At 29.0% G+C, this 22,921-nt stretch overlaps 1 protein-coding gene across 2 annotated transcripts in view; it reads left to right on the forward strand.

The window, feature by feature from the left end:
- Positions 1 to 22,921, forward strand: part of LOC128388799 (hemicentin-1-like) — a 122,778-nt gene that overhangs the window by 11,219 nt on the left and 88,638 nt on the right. For both annotated transcript variants that reach the window (XM_053348255.1, XM_053348254.1), the window contains one exon: positions 19,488 to 19,648. The gene's annotated coding sequence lies outside the window, so the exon portion shown is untranslated. The remainder of the gene's footprint in view (positions 1 to 19,487; positions 19,649 to 22,921) is intronic.

Here is a 22,921-nt window from a genome sequence, read left to right on the forward strand (position 1 = left end):
AAAAAAGGAAAAATTCTTGTCATCAGCAATATCTTTATATTACTCATTTCTTTTCACCCTGATTATTATACGATGATCTGATTTCAATGGAATCATTTGAATCTTCATGGTTCACCTTTTTATCTTGCCACTAATTCTGCTATTCTAATACTGATAATATATTATATGTATTGGTTTAATAAGGAAAAGAGTAAAAACTCTATTGAGGAGTGGATAAGATCTCTCTCTCTCTCTCTCTCTCTCTCTCTCTCTCTCTCTCTCTCTCTCTCTCATTATCATGTGTCTTATTTGTCTGTAACTCTTTTCATGTCAGAATATTTTTCATATCAATCGACTGTCTTAAATGTATTACATTTGATATTAACCTTGCTCATCTTTTTCATCATCCCAATCATAACCTGGTTAATTTATTAGGATATTAGATGATTCATTTTATTTATTTTCTCTTCCAATATCATCATGGCGACTTATCTCTTTTTCCTATTTCATCATGATCATCTTATCATCATCATCCTTACCACTAATCCCAACTTGACTTTATGTAATATCTAATATCTTCATTGATCTTATTGCAATTAACTTTCCTTCATGATAATAATAAATGCTAAAAATGATAATCAACCATAATAATAAAATCAATCGTAATCAGGAATTGAATGACCTCTTCTGTTGGCATGAATGATAAAGACAAGTGAGAGAGAGAGAGAGCGATAAAAAATAGACAACATTATCTCCCTTGACCAATCTGATAATGTTAATCTATCAACTAGTATGCACTATCTGTAACAATTAAGATTAATTTTAGTATTTTCGCTCTTGATAATCAGCTTAACTTTTTCAACGATTAATTAATCAACAAGCGTAAGATTTGTAAACAAGTTAACCTGTTAATTGGATAATTTTATCAATGAATCTAAATCCTACTAAATAATCCACTTGTTTCAACATGGAAAAATTGACAAAGGAGAGTAAAGAATGAAAACTTTTTTTATTATTCTCTCTTTCTTTCCTTCTTTCTCGTTCTCATTTTCGTTCTCGTTCTCAATCATACTGACCAGTGGATATCTTTATATTGTCTTGAATCAATAATTATTTATCAAATCACAGAATGACTAGTATATAAGGTAAAATTATTGGTTTATCATCGTCATGAATCAGAATGAAATAATCCTATCGATAAATAATAATATTGACTTAGAGCTGATAATAAACTTTGACTTGATTAACGATCACAGTCAATCAAGTTATTTCCTATGGTCAATAGATAACTGTCCAGTCTATGGTATTAACATGATATCAAGGATAATAACTTCATAAATATCATTTCTCTCTCTCTCTCTCTCTCTCTCTCTCTTTTGATTTTTTTCTGTGAATTTATGTAACTTCAAGAAGAAGAAGAAAAAACTTTTCCTGCTAGTTGATTGTTCATGATAATGATTATAATACACGAGGATAAATAATAGAAAATAAATATTTTCATGATTGAAAATCATGATAGCATTTCCAATGAATATCATTATAATACAGATGAAACATTGATAATCAATAATAACAGTTACAATTAACTCCAAACTGTAATTATCATGGATTCAATCAGAAAATAAGCAAAATAAAATGAAAATATCTATCGGTTTTCAACAACCCATGAACTTATTGATTCAGTTCATGAAATGACAAATATTAAATACAATGTATCAATATTGTACCATGAATATCAACCAGTTTTGATAATCTCAAACCTTGAATACCAAAGTTAGCTGCTTTTCACTTGCATAATCATCATCATCATAACATTATCAGAATAATAATCCATATGAAAAATATCATGTATTCAATGGACAGCATAGATCATAGTAACATTTTGAATTTTTTTCGATTTTTTTTCCAAAATAATTCAGATTCACTGGTGAATTTGTATCAAATTCATTTTCTCTTTGAAATAATATCTGTCTTTTTGGTCTCTCACCCAATTAAATGAATGATATTCATGTTGAATGTGAAAAGTACTTGAAAATGAGTCAACTTATCTGTCCAGAATTCTGCTTATGTTAACTGTTACCCAATGGTCACTACTGTTGTGAATCAAATGGATTACAGTTCATTAAATGATGGAAAACTATTCAATCTTCTGGGAATCACTTGAATTGAGTTCATTCAGTTGTAATTAACAGTTTGATTGTGTATATGATTTACTCCCAGTTTCAAGTGTGTCATTTTCATGTTATGACTTTTCATCTCTCTCTCTCTCTCTCTCTCTCATCTCAATCCATAGGTATCACTTTTTTTGCTCCTCAACAAATTGCACTTAATTTTAATTGCAATCAAAGTTCAAAGCCTTCACCTATCAAATGAAATTCATTCCCGCTCCCACTATCTTTTTACATATACATGTACATGTACTGATTTGATACACTTTATTCAATCTTCAATATGAAAACGGTTACCATGAACATCTATCTGAATAAATGTCTATTTTATTTCAAGTAAGTGTAAAGATAATTAATAAAAGATCAATGAGTTTAGAAAACATAAATTATAAGATTTAGTCGGAAAGTTAAATTTCATTTTTATTTTCAAAAGTAAACATTAGCACCGATTAACTCATTTACCTTGAGAGATTCATTTCTTTAAGGTGGATAATATATTTCTTCCACATGATGGATTTCATGATGAAATTATTAATCTCTTTTTCTAAAATTTAACTTGCTTATCATTTAATAAGGTAGATTATTATGCTTATAATTAATAGAAAATTATTTTCTCTTCTTATTTATCTCAGTTAACCTAACATGATAGATTAACTTGAAGATTTTTTTAAAATTCTGAAATATGATAACATGACAGTTTTGTAATAACAGAATTTGAGTTTAAATGTTTTTTTTACCCCAAATAATACTATCAGATAATCAATGAGATTTTGATGATAATGATGATGAAGTCGAGCTATTAATAGATAATTGAAACTTTAAGGGTGATGCTCAGTTTTTGAACTGATTCAGAATCTGTTTCTCCCTGATAATGAACCAATAAATCAATCAACACCCTTAAATAAGATGAAAATGTAACATTAATGTTTCCCTCTTATAATGAGCAGTAGATTAAATTGATTAAAAATGATGAACAGTTTTCCATCCCAAGTAACCATAATGATGGTAAATGATGATAATATAATTTTTGAAACATCGGAAGAAGCGAAAAAAAAATAATAAAACGATAATCTAATATACGAAATTTTGATTCGTTATATTAAGATAGACATTTAAATAGTTGACACAATAAGTGAATTGGGTTAATCTTACCTGAGCTTTTTCAACCATCTCTTCATGTCAAGATATTTACATGGGATGAAGAGAGGAGAGAAACTTATATTATATAAAAGATGATGAGGATAAAATGTTCATCTCCTCCATTAGAATATAATATTCAGATGAACATGAATATTATCTTATCTTATCATCATCACTCAATAATCTACATCTTTTTCCATTCTCTTTTTTGTTCTGTTCTCTCTTGTTATCCATTAATTAACACTAATTAGCATTCTCTGTACATACACACACACACACACACACACACTCATCCAGCTCTCTGATAACCTTTCAGTTGATACTTTTTATCTTGAAAACACCTCAGGGAGATTCTTAGGAATCAATAAGAAACTTTGAATAACATCACAAAACAACCGATGGTGACAATGAATGAGATTAAGATTAAGCTAAATAATGATCGTAACAATAATAATAATGATATTAAGTTGAATCTTCCGACCACAGCATTTGATTATTATTATTATTGTATTTACAGCCCACTCAAAGGTAGATATTAATGAAATATTTACCTTTTTCTGGATATATGAAAAGTTTTGATTAAGATTCATCATGTTGGTAAATTCAATTAATCTTATCATGTTTATCTCCCTGTCTCCTATCCAATTCCAGAATTCTGTATCTCTTAAATGTGTATATACTAAACTTACATTCTGATTACAATGATAATTCAAACTTATCATTAACTATTATCATGATTAATAATATTATTATTGCTTATTGTTATCATGATAATTGCTTTTGATTCAATTCCAACTCCTAACATTACATTCAATTGTAACATCTCATTATATTAATGATATTATTTTTGTTTCATTCACATTTTCATCATCATCATCATCATCATCAGGATATAATTTTTTTTTTCATATTCATACTGAGCACTATTATTATCAACAATCGTAATTATAATTATCATCGTCACAATTGCCCTTTGATTACTGATCGATCAGCTGATTAGATGCCAAGGAAATTATTTGTTAATTTAGTTTCAAGATGGATCATTTAATTGGGTCAATATAATAATCAGTATTCAACTATTAGAATGAGGAAAAAAATCTTAGGTAAAAGTTTTCACTATCTTAGAATTATCTCTTTTAACCTGAATTAAAATTCATATGGTTAATGTTTTGATTCTCTTTTCATGATATATACATGAAAATATTCAGTTTTATCTTGAGAAAGTTTCCTTGAACTTATTCATTTGATACACACAAACTCACTGGTGATAGTGATTCCATGTAATATGCATAAGTATCATCAAGGAAAATTGATTGAGTTCTGAATTTGAATATTTCAAGCATGATTTTTATCTGAACAAAATTGAATTTTCTCCTTGTTCTGTCTCAGAATTTTTTTTACTTTCTCTCTCTCTCTCTCTCTCTCTCTCTCTCTCTCTCTCTCTCTCTCATTCATTCTCTCTTCCTCTATTTATCTCTTATCTGGTTAAGATTGACGATTAATAATCAATTGAGTTTTAAGCATGAAAAGGTGGCAAAAGGAGAATGATTCATTCTGATGAAAATAATCATCATTTTTCAACCATCATTCAAAAAAGAAGCAAAAGTTATTCAACTAATGTTCATGGGAAAAGAAGGAGGAGAAGAAGAAGATGATGATGAGTAAGAAGATAGAAATTGACGATAATTCTGATCATGATGGTGATGATGATGAAAAAAAGAGGAGGAGAAAAAGAATCCAGAGTTTACAAAGGAAAGTTCAATGAGGACATTAAAGCAAAAAACACATAAACACACACATACACACACTGAGTCGAAAGAGAAGAGGACAACACAATCTCAGAAGTTAATGATGCTGAAAGATGAGGATAAATTGAGCCTGAAAGCTTTGTGTCACTTTCGTCCGAATATTTTGTCTTCTCTTGTCATTCTCCTCTTCCTCCTTCTCCTCCTCTTCTCTCATCATCCTCTTTCTCCTTTCATCATCATCATCACCATGAAATGACCAACTAGAGGCATAGCTTCAATTCCAATATCCACTTCCTCCTACACGAGACTTTCTCTCTCTCACTCACTCACTCTCTGCTATTCCTCTTCTGATTCTCATTGTTTTTCATGATGCAAACATGATAAACTGAATTCTTTAGTCTTCTGAAGATGATATTTGGAAAATTTTTCCTAATGAACGTAAAAACAGCATCTAATGGTTTACTAACAATTTTCTTTACCTCATTAATGAAAGATGATGATGAGAATGATAGATATCAGATAGTTAATATTGATCTAGAACTTTTTTCTTCCTTTTTCATTGACTGTATATAATACTTGTATTTGATGAATAACTTTTCCTCAATTTTAACGTCTAATCTGAAGATAAAATATGATTTTCTTTTGAACACAAGAGTCAAAGTGTTAACATTACCAGAGATTGGCAACTGATATCAGCAACTCTTGCAAATACATCATGTGAGAATGAGCCAACTCTCAAAGTTACAACTCGAAAAACAGGATAAGAACAAGAACTGCAAAGGAAAGGAAAAGTTAACTTCCGTTGGACAAACAAGTAAACAATAACATCGTCATCAACCTTATCCACCTCTCGAATCATTATCATCAATAGTGTCAATGTTTGATTAAAGAGTTTATTTCTCTCTCTTTCACTCACTCACTCACTCACTACAACTCAAAGAAAAGTTTCAGAAAAGTTCTGGATTCTATGATTTTCTCAATAGTTTCTTAACGATGGATTTCCTGAAAAACTCCAAGTAAACTTGCAAGTAAATATCTGCCTGATAGGAGTATATATTTAATAACTGATGATAAATTGTAGTATTTGAGGTTTTGTCAAATATTAGATGAACTTTTCATCATGAAATACGCTTTAAGTAAGAAACATTGGAATTAAATGTAAAAACAAAGTTTTCAGCTTTTCTCTTTCAATGAACTTTCATCATCATCATATCGATGATGATGAACATAGATTGATGTTTACTGAATTGCTGAACATTGATGAATCTCAAGATTCTAAGTTTTCTCATTGAAGAAAAGTTTCATTTATTTGGATCAACATTTTTCATTCATTTCCATTGCTGTATATACACAATAAACTTGAGAGAACTCGTTAAGAAGAAAAGTTCTAAGAGATAAATTTCATGAAGAAGTTTGTGATAAAAAATTGTGAAGGAAAAAAAATTTCACCCATTCAATTGAACATGATGAAAATAAAAAAAAGCTCGATATTGGAAGAGTAAAAATTGATAAGGTCTATCAATCAGCTCAGATATTATCATAAATTACAAAGAAAAAAATAGAAAAGTTTTCTCAAGGTAACATGAAATTGTAAACCTGATCAAGCTGAACTTTATCAAGAAAGGTGAGGTATCAATAACAGATTATCTTAACTTTAGCAATCAATTGATTGATTGATAATGAAGGTGAAATCAATACCAAGAATATGAAGTTAATCAAATGAATGGTTTACGATTTCTACATCATTATAATGATAAAAGTGATTCTTATCTCTTATTGTTTGCGATATTATCATTGTTTATACTTCAATAATCATCATTTATTGTTATTGATTTTTATCGTTATTATTATTATGGTTCCCGTGATGATGTCGATAATGATAATCAGTTATGATATCAGATTATAACGGTAAAAATGAGTGAAAATTGATTAGTTTATAACCTATGATTTCAATTCTGATCCATGATCATTTATCTGATTGTATGAAACAAAAAAAGGTGAACCGTTTTGGTGACTTGAAACGTGATATCCTTTTACTATTCATTGACACTTTTGTAAACACGATGACATAAAGGGGATGATAATGATGATAAAAGTGAAGATGACCAAAGACATGATGATTTATTTATCTGGATATGATGAAATCAGGTATTCGCCAAGGTTACAAGTGATGAACGAAGGAGTAAAATTGTTGAAGATCATTATGATTACAATAGTTATTAAGGGTGGAAGATGACGATAGTGATGATGATGTTGATGTGATGAGGTGGTTAGAATGATGAATAAGATCAACATGATGAGAAGTGAAAGTCTTACCAGGAAAAGAATAAGCAAAAAGAAAATCGTGACTTGTCTACATTTCTATTTATTTTCCACAAACAATTTATGATTTTTCTTCTTTTTCTCATTTTCGACATCATCATCATCATCATCATCATCATGTTATCTGTCTGAGTTTTTTTCTCTTTTTTTCCAATTTTCATCTACTTCCAACGCCTTTTCCATTTTCTCCTTTGACCATCAACTTACATTTCCCTTTCAGTTTATCAGTTAACTTATTTCTCTTTCCATGATAAACTTGTATGTATGTAAGGATAAAAAGAGGAATTGAAGATGAACAAGAAGAAGATGATGAGGAAGATGATCTTTCCTCATCATTATCATTCTTTTTCATCCTTTAATCTTTTTTCCTCTCTCTCCTTTCTTATTTTTTTCTTCTTTTCGCTTCAAATAAGCGTCAAATTTTTTTTCTATCTATTGTCATTACAGAACTGGACACAACTTTATCAGGGTATATGAAGACTCTTGTTACATTGTTCAGGTCAGAATTTTCTTTTCTAATTTCTGTTTCTCTTTCTACTCACCAAAATCGCCATGTAATGTTGTTAGTGATATGTGACGATCATTTATTTTCTCTTGAGTTTATCACAACTATTTGTAATAATAACATTTTAGATTCTCGCCTCTTCTTCAATTTCATCTTATCTTTTTCCTTTCTCTCCTTATATTGATCAATTTTCATTCTTTCTTTTTTCCTTGACCATCATGATTATCATGAAAGGAAACTTGATGAGTCTTACTGAAAGTTATATATATAAAAAAAAGAAAAGTGTCTCGATATTAACTCGAAATCTACTCTAAGGTAACAAAAGCTTTACTATTAAATACTACCTTTAAGTTTCCCTATTGATTCAATCTGAAATCAAGGTTATCAAAAGTTCAGCTTACAGTTAACCCAACTTTGTTTCCATGAACTTGCTACTCATTAAATATCAATTCTTAGACTTGGTCATGAAAACTGGAAATATTTCCAATCTCCAAGGGATTTTTCAGATTTAATCATGAGATTTTAACTCGAAAATTCCAACCATGGTTCTCATATTCATATTTAGTGATAGTTATCATAATTTTCTAAGTTCACTCAATAGATTGGACAAGAACTGTGAATGAAAACTCACATTGAATTAACTTTTGAATAAAATTTAAAACTGTCATTCAAACTGTCAGAAGAATATCAGATAAAATGTTATTAGCTACATCTAATAATTATCTATGACTTTAATTGTAATTATTAATTGATCCATTTGATAGTGAATTGAAATATCACCGAAAAACTTTGAAAACAATGAACTGAATGTTTATTGTATCTTAAGATTATCCAATTATTATTATGACTTAGATTACAGATGAAACCAAGAGTCTTATTGAGTTACAATCATAATGATACAAAACAGATACAAATGAAATATTAGCTAGATTCCTCTATAGATTAAGTCTATTGGTCATCAATAAGATAACTGGAATGACCATCATGTAATGATAATACAAAAAGGTAACAGAATGAGCAAAATTGTAATGATTGAATCATGTTCAGATTGTTTTGTTGTATTGGTTATTTTTTTTTGCTTCGTTCCAATATCTACATTATATTCATAGAATCAATTTTGATGTTTTTCGGACCATTGGGATGACCATTGAGATTGCAAGAATGACAAAAGAGAGAGAGAGAGAGAGAAAGAAAAGAGAAAATGAGTAGTGTGAGGATGTTCGTGAGTGAGAAATCCATATAAGAAGAAAAGAAAAGTTGAAATTACCATGGATTGAATGAGAATCGACAAACAATCAAGCTAAATTGCCTTGGATAAATAGCCAAGGAACTTTTTCCATGCATCTTATTGATTCTTTCCTAAAATATCCTCTTATGCTTTTCACTTTACTCATTTCCAAGTCTCTTTCATCCTCAATATTAGTGTATCTTATTGTAACACTTTCCTCCCTTTTCAATAACTTTATTACATGAAATCTCAGGTATTATCTTAGGAATATATTAATAGCTGGATTATATTGATTCAATTGTAATGTAAATAAATTTAAATCATTGATAGTTTCTTGTTGGATAAATGTAACTTTTGATTACTAAGGACTAGGTCATGATGATCACTCAATTTTGGATCAAATCGATTAATTCAAACTAAATTTATTTAACATGGAAAACCACAGTTGAAGCCATTAGAGATCATGATTGATTTGTGATTGAAGATCAATTGTTCAATTCGTCTTCTTTCCAGTTAATCGTTCATTTGCATTTTCGTTCAATCGAAAAGAAAGAAATAGAAAGAGAAGAGAAAGAGAGATTGACTTTGTGTGAGAATATGAAAGAGAAGAAAAGTCAGAATACACATGGAAAAACACAGAGAATCAATTGTAACTATTCAGAACTTTTGAAGTTGAATGAATATGCAAAGAGTCAAAATCTCTGAGTCAATGAATTTAATGAAATATCAGTCAAACATTCAGACGATTTTCACTCTTTCTTATTAATCGGCTGGAAGTATAATAATATCATGCAACAGATAATTCAATCTTATCCCAAAGTGAGAGTTAAAATTAGTGAAATCAGATCAATACTCAGGGAGAAGTTTAATGAATTAGAACTCAAGGGAAAGTTTTCTTCATCATAAAAGTTGTAATAAATGATGAAAAAAGTGTGTTGCAATTACGACAAATTGTTATTCAATTACAATCATGTTTATCTCAACGTCAATTTCAATAACACTCAATTCAGTGAAACGATTCAGTCAATTCAGAGAAATTTATATAACCTGAAAATATAACCAATAAAATATTCTGATGGTGAAAAAGTTTCCTTCTGAATCTTTTTTTTTGTTCAGGTAAATATGATCATTCAGGGTGAAAGCAAATGGATAATATTGAGAATTGGTGGAAGATGAAAAAACTTTTTCCTTCTTTCCTTCAATTCAAATTCAAATTGTCATAAGTCTCATTTTCAATATCAAATTTGATGAAATATTGAAAAATGATACTTGACTGATTGATGAATATGCCTTACAGGTGATTATCATGAGATACATATTATCTATCATGAATTGTATCCACGGTTCATATCTTTATTATTATTCACTGTCGATTACATCAATTTATGAACATTTTGTTTATTTTTTACTTTCCTCCCACCTGATCAACATTTTCCTTAATCTACCATCAGAGATGAAACTTTTTTTTCTGCTATCACATAACGGAAAAATTTTCTCAGACAAAATGATACACGGAAATGCAATATTACCTGTTCACCTTTCACCTCGAGGCCATCGAAATGCAATATATACAAATAATAATGTATATATATATATAAAAGAAACAACAACAATGTAGCAAAAATATTATGGAAATTTTTTCTCTTCCTTCTCATCCAAATTAAACTAACCATCTAAATTCATGTTGTGTTCAAATTTTCAATATTTAATAGAAAATGAAATGAATAAGATTAGATAGTTTTTCATTTCATTTCAATTCTGATTAATATCGTATTTATATTATTTTGAACCCTCTTTTTTTCTGATACATGGTGTCTTTAAATTGATAGTTGATTCATGTGATGTTGAAACTGTTTTTGTTTTGTTTTGTTTTGTTTCGTTTTCTCCTTCACATCTCATGAAAAGTTCATGTCAAAGATTGAGATGAAATTTGAATCAAGTGTTTATCTTGAGTAAATTTAATTTCACCTCGTTTAACAATTTGTGTCAATTTTGATCAATATTAAAAGTGACAACTTTTGAATTTATGTTGAGAGATATTGACGAAACGTTTATTGAATAAATTTCTTACTTCTAGTTATTATAAATACATGTATTTATTGTTGATGTTTAATTTGATATGTTCAACTTTCTTTTTTTATTCTAAATTGATTGTTTCCTACATGTAATATTATCATGGGATTTGGGAGTTAAATTGTGAAGATACATGGTGACGCTGAATGATCACCAACAAAGATAACGTGCATAATAATTCAACTTTTGTTTTTGTCTCTCGAAAGTTCTGATTGATATCGAGTAAAAGAAAAATATTATCATGGTACTTTTTTCATCTAATTTTCGGAAATTTTTATCTCTCTTTCTTTTTCTTTATACGTCTTCGATTCTCTTACTCTCAAAATGAATCATGTTTCAGGATAAGAAAATTTATTCCATACTCATTGAGAATTCCTTATATTCATCTTACTCTCTTGAAAAGTCTCTTGAGTAAGATTTTGATTGAAACATAAAAATGCTACAGAAAATTGGATGTGATTGATATAATTCATCGAGGAGCTTCAGCTGAGCCTGATCGTTTCCTTTGGGTAGTGGTGATGGTGGTGGTGACAATGAAAATTCTTTAAACATATTGAACTGAATATATATATGCAAAGGGTAACAAAGGTGAATTCAAGTCACTTCAGGGGTAAGCAAAAGAGGAACAAAATAGAATCAGAAAAAGTTACAGAGAGAGAAAAAAGTTCCAACTTTACTCAAGGGAAATTGATAAATAAAAGTATATGTTCATCTAAAATTAATATTATGATTAACAATAATGTTCAGTATTGATGAATAGGAAGAAGAGCTCTTTAGATGGCATAACTGAGCCAAAGACAATCAGAATATTGATAATCATGATCACACTTATGATGAGGTTTAAGTGGTTTCAATTGGCCTCAAGGTGATTGTACATTGTGAGTAATTTCATCGTCACAACTTTTCCTCTTTTCTTATTTCCAAAGTAATTGTTTTTCTCACTGTTGTAAGAGACTTACACATCAAGTCTCTTAGTTTTTCTAGTCTTTCTGGTTTTTCATGAAATCTCAACGAAAAATTGTTAGATTTACGCATAGTATTAGTACATACGATGTGTTGAAACTATTCAACTACACGACTTTGCAATGAATCAATTGAAAGATTAACTGTATAGCATATACTTTATGCTACTGCTAACAATTTTGTTAGTAATTTTACAGAATTGGAAGGTAAATTATTTCCATGTCGAGAGATCAAGACAGTGAAAACTCTCAGGAATTGAAAGTAATATTGTCATAATATCCGATCGTAACAATATAAATATATCTATATAGATTATCATGTATCTCTCTTGCAGTTATCTCCATGAGATGTAGTAATCATCATGATGACAATAATAGTACACATACAATTTAATCTGAAATCAATTCATCAGCTTTACCTTTACAGTTTTCTTTTGCCTTCACATTTCATGGTAACCCTTCATTTTACCTATTAGCAATGGGTAATAAATGTTATATTATCATTATCATCATCATCTTGGTGAAAGCAATAATAAAGATAATGATGATAATAATAATCTATGTCCCTACATTATCTTGAGTAAAAAAACAGAGCAGATATCAAAGTAGAAATATGAATTTTTCAGATAAATATTCATATTCAAGAATCAACGCCTTGTTTTCATCATTATCGTGATACTTTTTTTTACTTATAAAGGTTAAAGCTATTCTTGTGACCCATGTTCAAGATAATCTTAATCAGAATTCATCTGCACGTATACAATATTATCTCTAATTGATTATTAAATTGATACTATGATACTGGTAATCATTATAACTATCAATTACTTAATATTATCTGAATTCTAGAATTAGGTTTATCATATGAAATTTAAACTAATAGAAATGTGGACTTATATAACTTTCTATTAACCCAAGAAATTTAGATTCATATTTTCAATTTTATTTTCTCTTACACAATGAAATTGAGATTGGTCATCGTGATAATAATCATCTATTAGAATTGAGTTTTACCCAAAATTTAGCTGATTCATTGTAGTGAAAAATGTAGCCACTTTAGTAATGGATGTTACCATTAAATTGGAATTGAACAGAGGGGAAAAAGACGAAGAGAAAAATAAATTTTCTTCTCAATATTTTCTTCCTTTCCACTGAATTTATATTATTCTAGCTTCTTTTATATATTACAAAAGTGTCTAACCTACAATTCACTTGGAAAAAGGTAATCACTGTTTTCATCTGGTCATCTATTTACACCTATTTACTGGTGATAATGGTCTCTAACTTTCCCACCCAACTTAAGAAAAATTTTGATTGCTATTAGTTGTATAACATTGACCATTAAATGGTCAGTATGAGTAATTTCAATTCATCAGATAAACTTTTCTTGTTATTTCAAAGTTTATTACATGATAATGAAATTGTTTACCCTTTTATATGCTATCAACATGATAAATAAATAATTATCACTTTCACTCCCTCGCCTCAGCTCAGCTCAACTCAACTCATCTCTCTGTCTCTCTCTTTTTCCACCTCAATCTACAACCTTCAAACTTTCACCTACAGTTTGTGTGTTAATTTACTATGTTACTTCATTTTAATCAACATTCATTGATATAAAGTGTGTCTATGTGAAGCTAATAAACATTTCCATGAATTATTAATTGTTCAAACTAATTCAATCAATATGTTAATGGTAACAAGAATGTGATTAGACTGGTAAACATGGTAAATCCTGTTGTAATACCCGGTGTGTATACAAACCAAATTAATCCACCATGTAAATATATAACTTTGAATTAGCTTCATCTTTTATCTTCATTCCTAATGTTGAGTAATATTCATGAAAATAACTATCAACTTAGATCAATACTTTCTTTGATTGTTAGTAACGATCAACTTACTGATCAACATTAGTAAATAAAATAAACTAAATCACAACACAATAATACAAACTCATACACATATTATCTTGACCAAAGGATTGATAAAATCCTACTATCCTAATATGACTAAAGAGAGTTAGTAGACATCCGATAAATTCAAATTTGATTTTTTTCAATCCCATTTAACAAGTATTTCTGGAAATAAGCCTAATCCTTAAGAGGATTATCGTTATTACAGTTTTAAGCTAGTGGGTCATCAAGATTATCTAATATGCACTGAATAATATTAATATTCAGATAATTAGGCGTCAGTCATATTATGTCTACTTATCTCTTTTTCGATGTTAATTCAGTTTTATCATTCATTTACTGATGATTGCTCCAAGCTAATAGATGCTTCATCTTCAGATGAACACTGAATATTAGAAAATATGTCTCATACTATCACCAAACAATTCTACTCGTAAATGCTAATCTTGATTTTCACAATTCGCCTGAAGTTAAATCTTATACAGGGCAAAAAAGCAAATATCCGGACTTTTGACACTTTACCATTTCTAGGCTATTGTCACGTTTGTTTTTTGTGACGATTTTAAGTATGGCAAATTAAAGTTTAATAGAGATAATTCTATGAAACTTTTGAAAAAGTATACAAGGTAAGAATTGATTTATAATTGAGGATGAACTTTAAAGAGATTAAGGTATAATAAAGAGGAAGAAATATAAGAATACAAATCAATAGAAAAAAATTGATGAAAATCATTTTAACACAAATTAAAAGAAAAGAATTGAGAAAATCAATTGCATACAAGTTGAAAAAAATAAAGATTAATTATTTAAATCCGTTTATATTGTGAGGGGATAAATTTGATTAAGATGATTTCCTTTGCTCTTCGTTCGGTGTAGAAAAGTACCAAACAATATCTCGACTGGTGGATGGTGTATCAATGGTATATGGTGTTCATGGGTGATGATGTATAAATTTATCAATTCGTTGAAAGTCAAACCTGAAAATCCCTTTCCTTTTTCTGAATCGATTATTTAGCTAATGGTCTTAATTAATAATTGTCTGATTATAATTGATTTTTCTCTAACTTGGGAATTGTAACCTTATTAGTTAAATAACCTTATACATAAAATATAAGATAAAGATAAATAAAGATGACTAATCGGGCTACCCGGTTAGTTCGATGAGGTGGTAAAGATTCTAATGATAAAATTCTGACGATGAGATTCTGGTGATGAGATTCTGTTGATGAGATTCTGGTTTAACTCGAGTTAGGATTAGTCCTAAAATTTTTTAATTGTGATTTAATTTTGTTGTAATTTGCTATAGAGGTAAAGGCTTTATTGTGATGAGATTCAACTATAATGAGATTCGGCCTTGATGAGATTCGGCTGTGATGTTCGGCGGCGTTAAGATTTGATGATATATTTTTATTAACCTTTTTCTGATCTAATTTTTCTTTAATCTATTAGATTCAACATACTTCCTTTCAATGATTCGTGCACCCGAATCATTGAAGTTTCAATATATCAAAAAACGAATCAGGGAGAGGTAGGAATTCCACCACAACGGACACCCGTTGTGGTAAGGAAATGTTTGGGGAAGGGAAGGAAATTATATTGAAATATAATTATAAACTTTACCTTTCGTTTTGTATAAAAAGAATTAAATTTCACATGTAATTATTAAAAATATTTAAGGAAAAGGCACTTTCACACCAACAATTATTTGTTATAGTTGTTGTTGAGGTTTCTACCAAAATGAAGAAAAAGGAAATGAAGAGAAAAAAGAAAAAGGTAGAAAGGTAAAGAAGAAAGAGGAAAAGGAATGTGGGTGGAGCGAGGAGAAAGAGAGAAAGGAATTTGAGTGAGAGAGAAAGAGAAAGGTAGAGGTGATGAAATTTACTTCATCACACTATGTTGGTGTGAAGATGTTTGCAGTTATTTATTTGTATTAATATTAGATTTAGAAAAACTTTATCGACTTTATCGAGCAATTTTAATCAGGGATTTTAATTGGATTTTCAATCACTCATGTTTAATGTTTTATTTGATATTCATTTTGAATCATTAATCCACAATAATGTATGATGTTTAAATTTTCAATGAATTTGAATTCTTAATTCACCGTTATATTTTGTCTGTATAGCAATGTACTTATCTGATTCCTATGAATCCAAGGATGAGATATAATCCAAGTGCTTTTGAACGTTAAATTGAACTACATTGGATTTTTTAGGAAACAAAAATTTTACTGCATTGGTATAAAGATTTGGGGTAGAGTTAAATCTTTTCTTGTTGTCTCCACCTGATGTTAACACAAATTTTAGCAGTACACATAACCACTTTTCCGAATAGATGCCTTGAATTGTTTTTTACAAATCGTAAGTTAACTATAGTTGCTGCAATCAGCGCGACGGACCAAATTAACACCCTGTTTGTTATCACAACAAATTGAACATTATTTTTATTACAACTTGAGTTTGCCAACAATAATCATGTATTGAAATCAAATTGTTTTTGACTAAAATTGATAAGCTAATCATTAAGATTTAAAGAAATTAGTTAATTTCTTCAATTAATTTTGTTGTCTTCTTCTGGTCTTGTTAAAAGTTAATAAAGTAATTTTTTGATTAAAATTAGTTAATTGTGATAATCTAAATAATAATATTTAAATCATTTCATTGGTTATATTTCAATTGATTGTGATTTATTTTCCAACTTACCAATTACCACTCAACTTTAACGATTAGCTCTATCTCATTGTTGATTCTAGTTCTGATTCTGGTTCTTATTTCATATTCTTATTTTGATTTTAATTTTTTCTGATTTCAGTTTTGTTACTTTTCTATCGTAATGGAATATAATCCTATTGAAGATTTTCACAATTAATTAGCACCTTTATTGCTCTTATCGCTCTTCTAAAACAAATGAAATTTCAAAACACCATGAGTAATAATACTGATGCTTTCGAATTCTCAAATCCCTTTGGATGAAACTGAGGTTGATGAAGACCAATAAGTACACACTACATGAAACAATCTTTTTCACATTTTGGAGATATTATAGCACCATTATTTTAAATCCAATTTGGTAAGGCCTACTAAAACACCCACCTGTGTGTGGTATGTATTTAGATATACGTACTATAAGAATTTTATCGATAATCCAACCACTTCCAAAATGTGTAAACGTATCGATTCGTCCATTTATTTCCTGTTTACAATTTAGTAGAAAATCATTGGTTTGTTCGATCTTCATTACTGTTTTATTGCTGAACAAAGATATGTAATGATTTTACTGCCATCTGGTCTAACAAATTCAATCTGAAGACATATTTGAAACTTGAATATTCCAAAATTTTCATGAACATAATTTAATAAACTTTCAATTCTTCGACTTCTCTGTGAAAAAACTCTCTGGATCCATTGAATCAATATTTTGAAGAATGAAGAATGATAAAAACTATTTGAATGCGCTTTTTTGTAGAAGAAAATACAGATTGACACTTTTCAACATGCTTATTAGAATTAGTTTCAATTTCAAAATTTTGTGTACACTCAGTACACTTAAACTTGAACATTGTTGTGAATGATTGGCTCGAAAAAAGAAAGCTTTATATACGAAGAACTCAATGTTAAATTTATGAGTTGGAAAATCTTAGAATTATCATTATTTCCGTTGTGATTTAGAAAATATCCAAAATTATGACCTCGAATAATTACTCAAATTTCATATGATCTTGATTCTTAACAAGAAAATGACTTTGATTTTTTTGTATTGGAGTTTAAAGGTTTAGAGTTTAGAGTTTAATTAAGGTTGTCCTGGACTATATATATTTCAACTACTAGGTGATTTGTCTAGGTACCAGTTTTATGTAGTACCTCGTCAAAGTTGTGAATGAAAGAGAAAGAGACGCGAGAAAAAGAGAGGAGAGAGAAAACGACTAGGTTACAAGAAAAAGAAATTTATTATCAAATCCACGATTAAAAATCTTTAAAAAAAATGAATTCCATTTCAGTATCCTAAATCCACGAGTCTCTGTATGAAAATTAACAAACTTTCAGAAAGTATGTTCTCGCTTAATAATTATTACGAGAATATCAGGATGTATATTGGTCAAAGTCTCGAAGGATTTACAATCCTTCCAATCTAATAAATAAGTAGAAAAAGATCCAAAGGAAATAACAAAGTTTGGACCTTTTTTTAGAACCAATGGATTAAAACGATTTGCCTAAGAAAAGATTCATAAGAAAAAGAACTTGGATTCAACACAAATGGTTTGACTGTATTTCCGAGGATATCAATCTTACGCATAGCAAGCCTCAAAATCTAATTACCTCAGTGTTAAAATACAAGCTAAGACTTGAAAATTATTAGTTATACAAAGACCGGGTCTAGGCCAAGCGTCTATACTGGACCAGAAGTGTCAATAAGATGGATCGGCTTTCAGATAAGGGTTTTGAACAATCGGAAAAGATTGTCAAGCAAGAAAAAGAAATATCTGAGAAAGATAATTATATTAATTACTTATTGATCCGCCTTGAGCGGTATACTGGTCTTCCCAAAGACGACTTTTTTTCCGATACGAGCGATGATGGGAGGCCAAAACTCGTGAAATTGAATTAAAAGAAAGAGAGTCCTCACGAGGAATTTGATTTCGTTAGATTTTCCATTAAAAAGCTATAATAGCTTCATTTTCATGCTAATACCTTTTTGTTTTTTTATTTATTTAAATTGCGCGCCAAAAAAATGACCGAAAAAGTTTGGTCCAGTATGGACGCTTGGCCCAGGCTCGGTCTTTGTATAACTACTAAAATTTCTAATAAACGTGATCTAACAATCGGTTAATAAAATCATACAGAAAAGTCATTTGAATTTAAGCAATTTATGCTTTAAGATCAGGTTCATCTCCCCAGTCACTAGCGTTAAGAACCATTTCACTCTTAACTTGATCACTATCTGTTCATACCACACCACCAATTGATAATGATTTACTAGTATTTGGCTTTTGTATTTTCAAGATACTTAAATAATCTAGTTTTGATCTAAATAATCATGAGATATTCACATATTTCCGGAATGATCCATCATGCTAAGAGTAGAAATGAAACGACTGAGCCTTGCATGTTAAAATACTCCATCATAATGAACTTTTACCTTAGTAATAACCAGTCAATACCTAAAACGATATTTATAATTTTTATTTGCTTGCATGAGATCAGGTAAAAATAAGACGGAAAACTTCAATTGTAGTTATAATTTTGATAGAAGTTAAAATTTCATGTTTCGCCAAGTTATATACACGAGACTTAAACTAAAAGAGACAACATAAATATTATCAACTTATCAAAATGTCACATATTTTTAATTATCATGATATTGAATTAATCTCCAGTCGATTAATTTCTAATGAAGCTTTTTATATTCTCTCAACTGTTTTTTCTCTCATTTTATTCACAATTTACAGGTAACAATTTTCTGAAGATTGATTAATCATTTCACCGTTGCCATCATAAGCAAGGATGTTAAACAGTTAATCAATTGCAATTTAATCAACTCAAGTGCTAACTACTTATACTACATGAGAAACATTCATTGTACCAATAGAGCAACAATTTAATCGATAAGGTGAGTCAATTGTATTTGGATTTACTTTTCAAATTAATCTTTCAAATGGTTGAAAAAAAGAGAGAAAAGAGAGTCAAATAGTTTATCCAATGTTAAAAGTTCTAACTTTTATTTAGTTCATAAAGATATAAAAATCGTATTGAATTGGAGTTCAGATTAATAGGAATGTATTATTTCTGGAAATATTTACTCAACATTTTCCAATGAGGAAATAAAGTGGAATCCAAATAAAACTAACTGAAAAAAATGGATGAAAAAATGATCGTTATCATCAATTCAGTATTATCCTCAGGCAATAAACTGCTTTCAATGTTATCATGGTATTCATTTAGTTTGATTTAATTTCTAATTGTCTAATAATCTATTGTTCAATCATTGCACTTTAATCCTGTTATTTTGATCTTTACAATCTCGTGGAAAATTTTCCCTGTTACTTTTAATTATCTAAGAGATCCAATATGTTTTGAGATTTTCAATTTCTTTCCTTGAAAAACGGAAAAGGAAACTTGAAACTGGACTAACATAATCTATTTCATTATTGTAATATACCTATGAGATTATTGTGACATATAAGTTTGCGGACATGATCAACAATGGAAACTATCAGGGTGAATGATAAAAGATTGCTGAATAAAAGTCTTTTATGTTCAATAGAAAAGGAAAGGAAATGAAAACAAATCAACAGAAAAAAAGAAATTGCTTATCCTCGAACTTTTTTCCCCTTTCCAAACTAGAGTTATCTTCCTGATGGTCGGATAATTTCTACTGTAACTCAATTAGAACTCTAATTCAACGAATTGATATAAAATTTTGAAGCTCAGCATTTCCAGTAGGCTTAAAAATATTAGTCAAGAAAATTTCTTACCTGAAAACCTTTATGTCATGATGATCATAATATTACAATCGATAGATAAATAAACTTTTCAAAAAATAAAACATTGGTTAATATACTAATTCATGAGCTTATAAAAGAAAATTTTCTCATAATAATGGTTAATGATAACAATTGATATTTTATATATCAGATTTGATAGATGATAAATATCAATATTTTCAAGTAAATGGAAACAAATATGTTCATTTATTAGCATTGGCCAGTTAGTGGATATTATTTGCTACCCAATTGAAGTAGCAATTGCATTTCTGTTGGAAAAAAACTAACAAAGACGGATAAAGTAACTCAAGTAGCCTCGAGTCAAATGCTCTTTCATGAACATTCAGGGTAAATTCATTTAGGGGAAACTTGATTGCAACTAATGATGTTGGAGTCGAAATGACTTTCATCATGTTAACCTTGATAAAAATCCATGTAAACATAAATAGCAATAAGTTTGGTAGTTAATAACTTTACCTGTAAGTGGAATACATGTACAAGAAAGATATCTAAAAATAAATGTAACAAAAGTCGTAGGTCTTATTAGTTATTATGAACTTTCGAGCCATTTGCTGAGTTATGGAGAAACCACAAATGTAAGCAATTGTTTTTGCTTTTCTTTTCCAAGTTTGAGGGAAAAAAGAAGCAAAAATCAGTTCCAATGAGTATAGTTACTCTAATTTTGAGTAGATTTTCCTTTTTCCACTCACCATTTTTACTCCCTGTCTGTGTAAATAAAATTCATCTTTTCTCATGGAACGGAAAAGAACAAGGAAAGATATCAGAGAATCAGAAAACTTGAAAAGCTCAAGTCTATGAGTTTATTATGAAAAAAGAAATATTTCCAACTCATATTGATCAGAACTTGGAGCCATTTTGATGCAATATAATCTGAACCTTGTGAATTATTTATATCCACTTATACACAGAAAACACTGAATAAACTTCATCTATCCATTGGCAGTTAATATATAATTATTAATAAATTTCTGATATGCAACTAGAAGTGTAAATCATGGGACCAGTGGAAAAAGTTTAATCAAAGTTACTGATTATAATCAACGAGTTTGAAGCATTTGATTTACTCTTATTGCATTTGATTACTGATTAAAACTAATTCTTATGAATCACCTTGAAAATAAAGAAGATATTAACATCTAGTGATATCTATTGTCATGAAATATCTTGAAATACAATCTAGATTTTCATTTTATCAAACATGTATTCTAGTGTATCAAAGATTTCAAAGGGTTGATATTCAAATGAATATGAATCAGGATGAATTAATGTGAAACAATGTACAAGTTTAATTCATAAGCTTGAAATCAGATAGCCTGGTGAATTGCTCTCCCAATATTATTCCATAATAATAATAATAATAATAGTAAAAGCAATTTCCTACCAACGATAATTATTCTAGGTGTTTGGTGTGTATATATTTTTTTCCATCTTTCTCTTTTCTACCATGATAATATTTCCTTTCTCATCTCAAGTGGATGAGATAAAATTTCATCGTGAATGCATATTACAAATAAAAAAAAAGAGTCCAAAAGTTTCATGATAATCACTTGAGTGTTTATTACATTGAACATTTTATCGTCGAGTTTTTTTTATTGAACTTCAATCACCCAAAGCAATATCCATTTGAAATTTACATTTAAATTCTGAATCGATTCCAATAACTTTTTTTACTTCAACTGTTTTGTAAACATTTTTCAAGAAAATATCATAATTCAGATCAAGAATCAGAAATCCATTTGATGAAATGATCAATTACTTTTACAAGCTAATTTTTCACAGCCATTAAAATGCTCTTGAAGCTTATTATCATAAAGAAAATAACAAAAAAAATAGTGTTAACACCAATTCTGATATTAATCTGAATAATCTGTGAAAACAAAGAGCCAACCTCTTTCCTCATCTATTTCATGATGAGCTCTTCTTGAATCAGATTTTTGTCTTTCAATGGATGAAAACTTTGTCACCAAAGGAAAAGTGAAAAAAAAGTTTACCCTTGTTAGCATGATATCTTCATGATGGATAATTCAACTTTTTCACTTGCTCATTTTGTATCCATTTTTTGTTCCCTGGTATTTTTTTCTTCCTGTTTCTACAGTTTCATCATCATTATTATTACTCTTATTTATCCTTACATAAAAATTTTCTTCTACATGGTGATGGGAAGGAGCGTTTTTTGCACTCTTCCTTTGTCAAGTTAACGATCTCATAGTCAATTTTTGTCTCTTCTTCAACGATATTAATATTTTAAAGCCCAAAGTGACACCTCAATTAAAATAATGAGAGACACAAAGTAGAAAAAAAAAGTTCTGAAGGATAAATATTTATCTTCAACTGCAGAATCCTCATTACCATGAGAAGATAACAAATGATGCAACATG

The sequence above is a fragment of the Panonychus citri genome, unplaced genomic scaffold (genome assembly GCF_014898815.1).
Source record: "Panonychus citri isolate SS breed McGregor unplaced genomic scaffold, ASM1489881v1 Contig00102, whole genome shotgun sequence".
Lineage (NCBI taxonomy): Eukaryota > Metazoa > Arthropoda > Arachnida > Trombidiformes > Tetranychidae > Panonychus > Panonychus citri.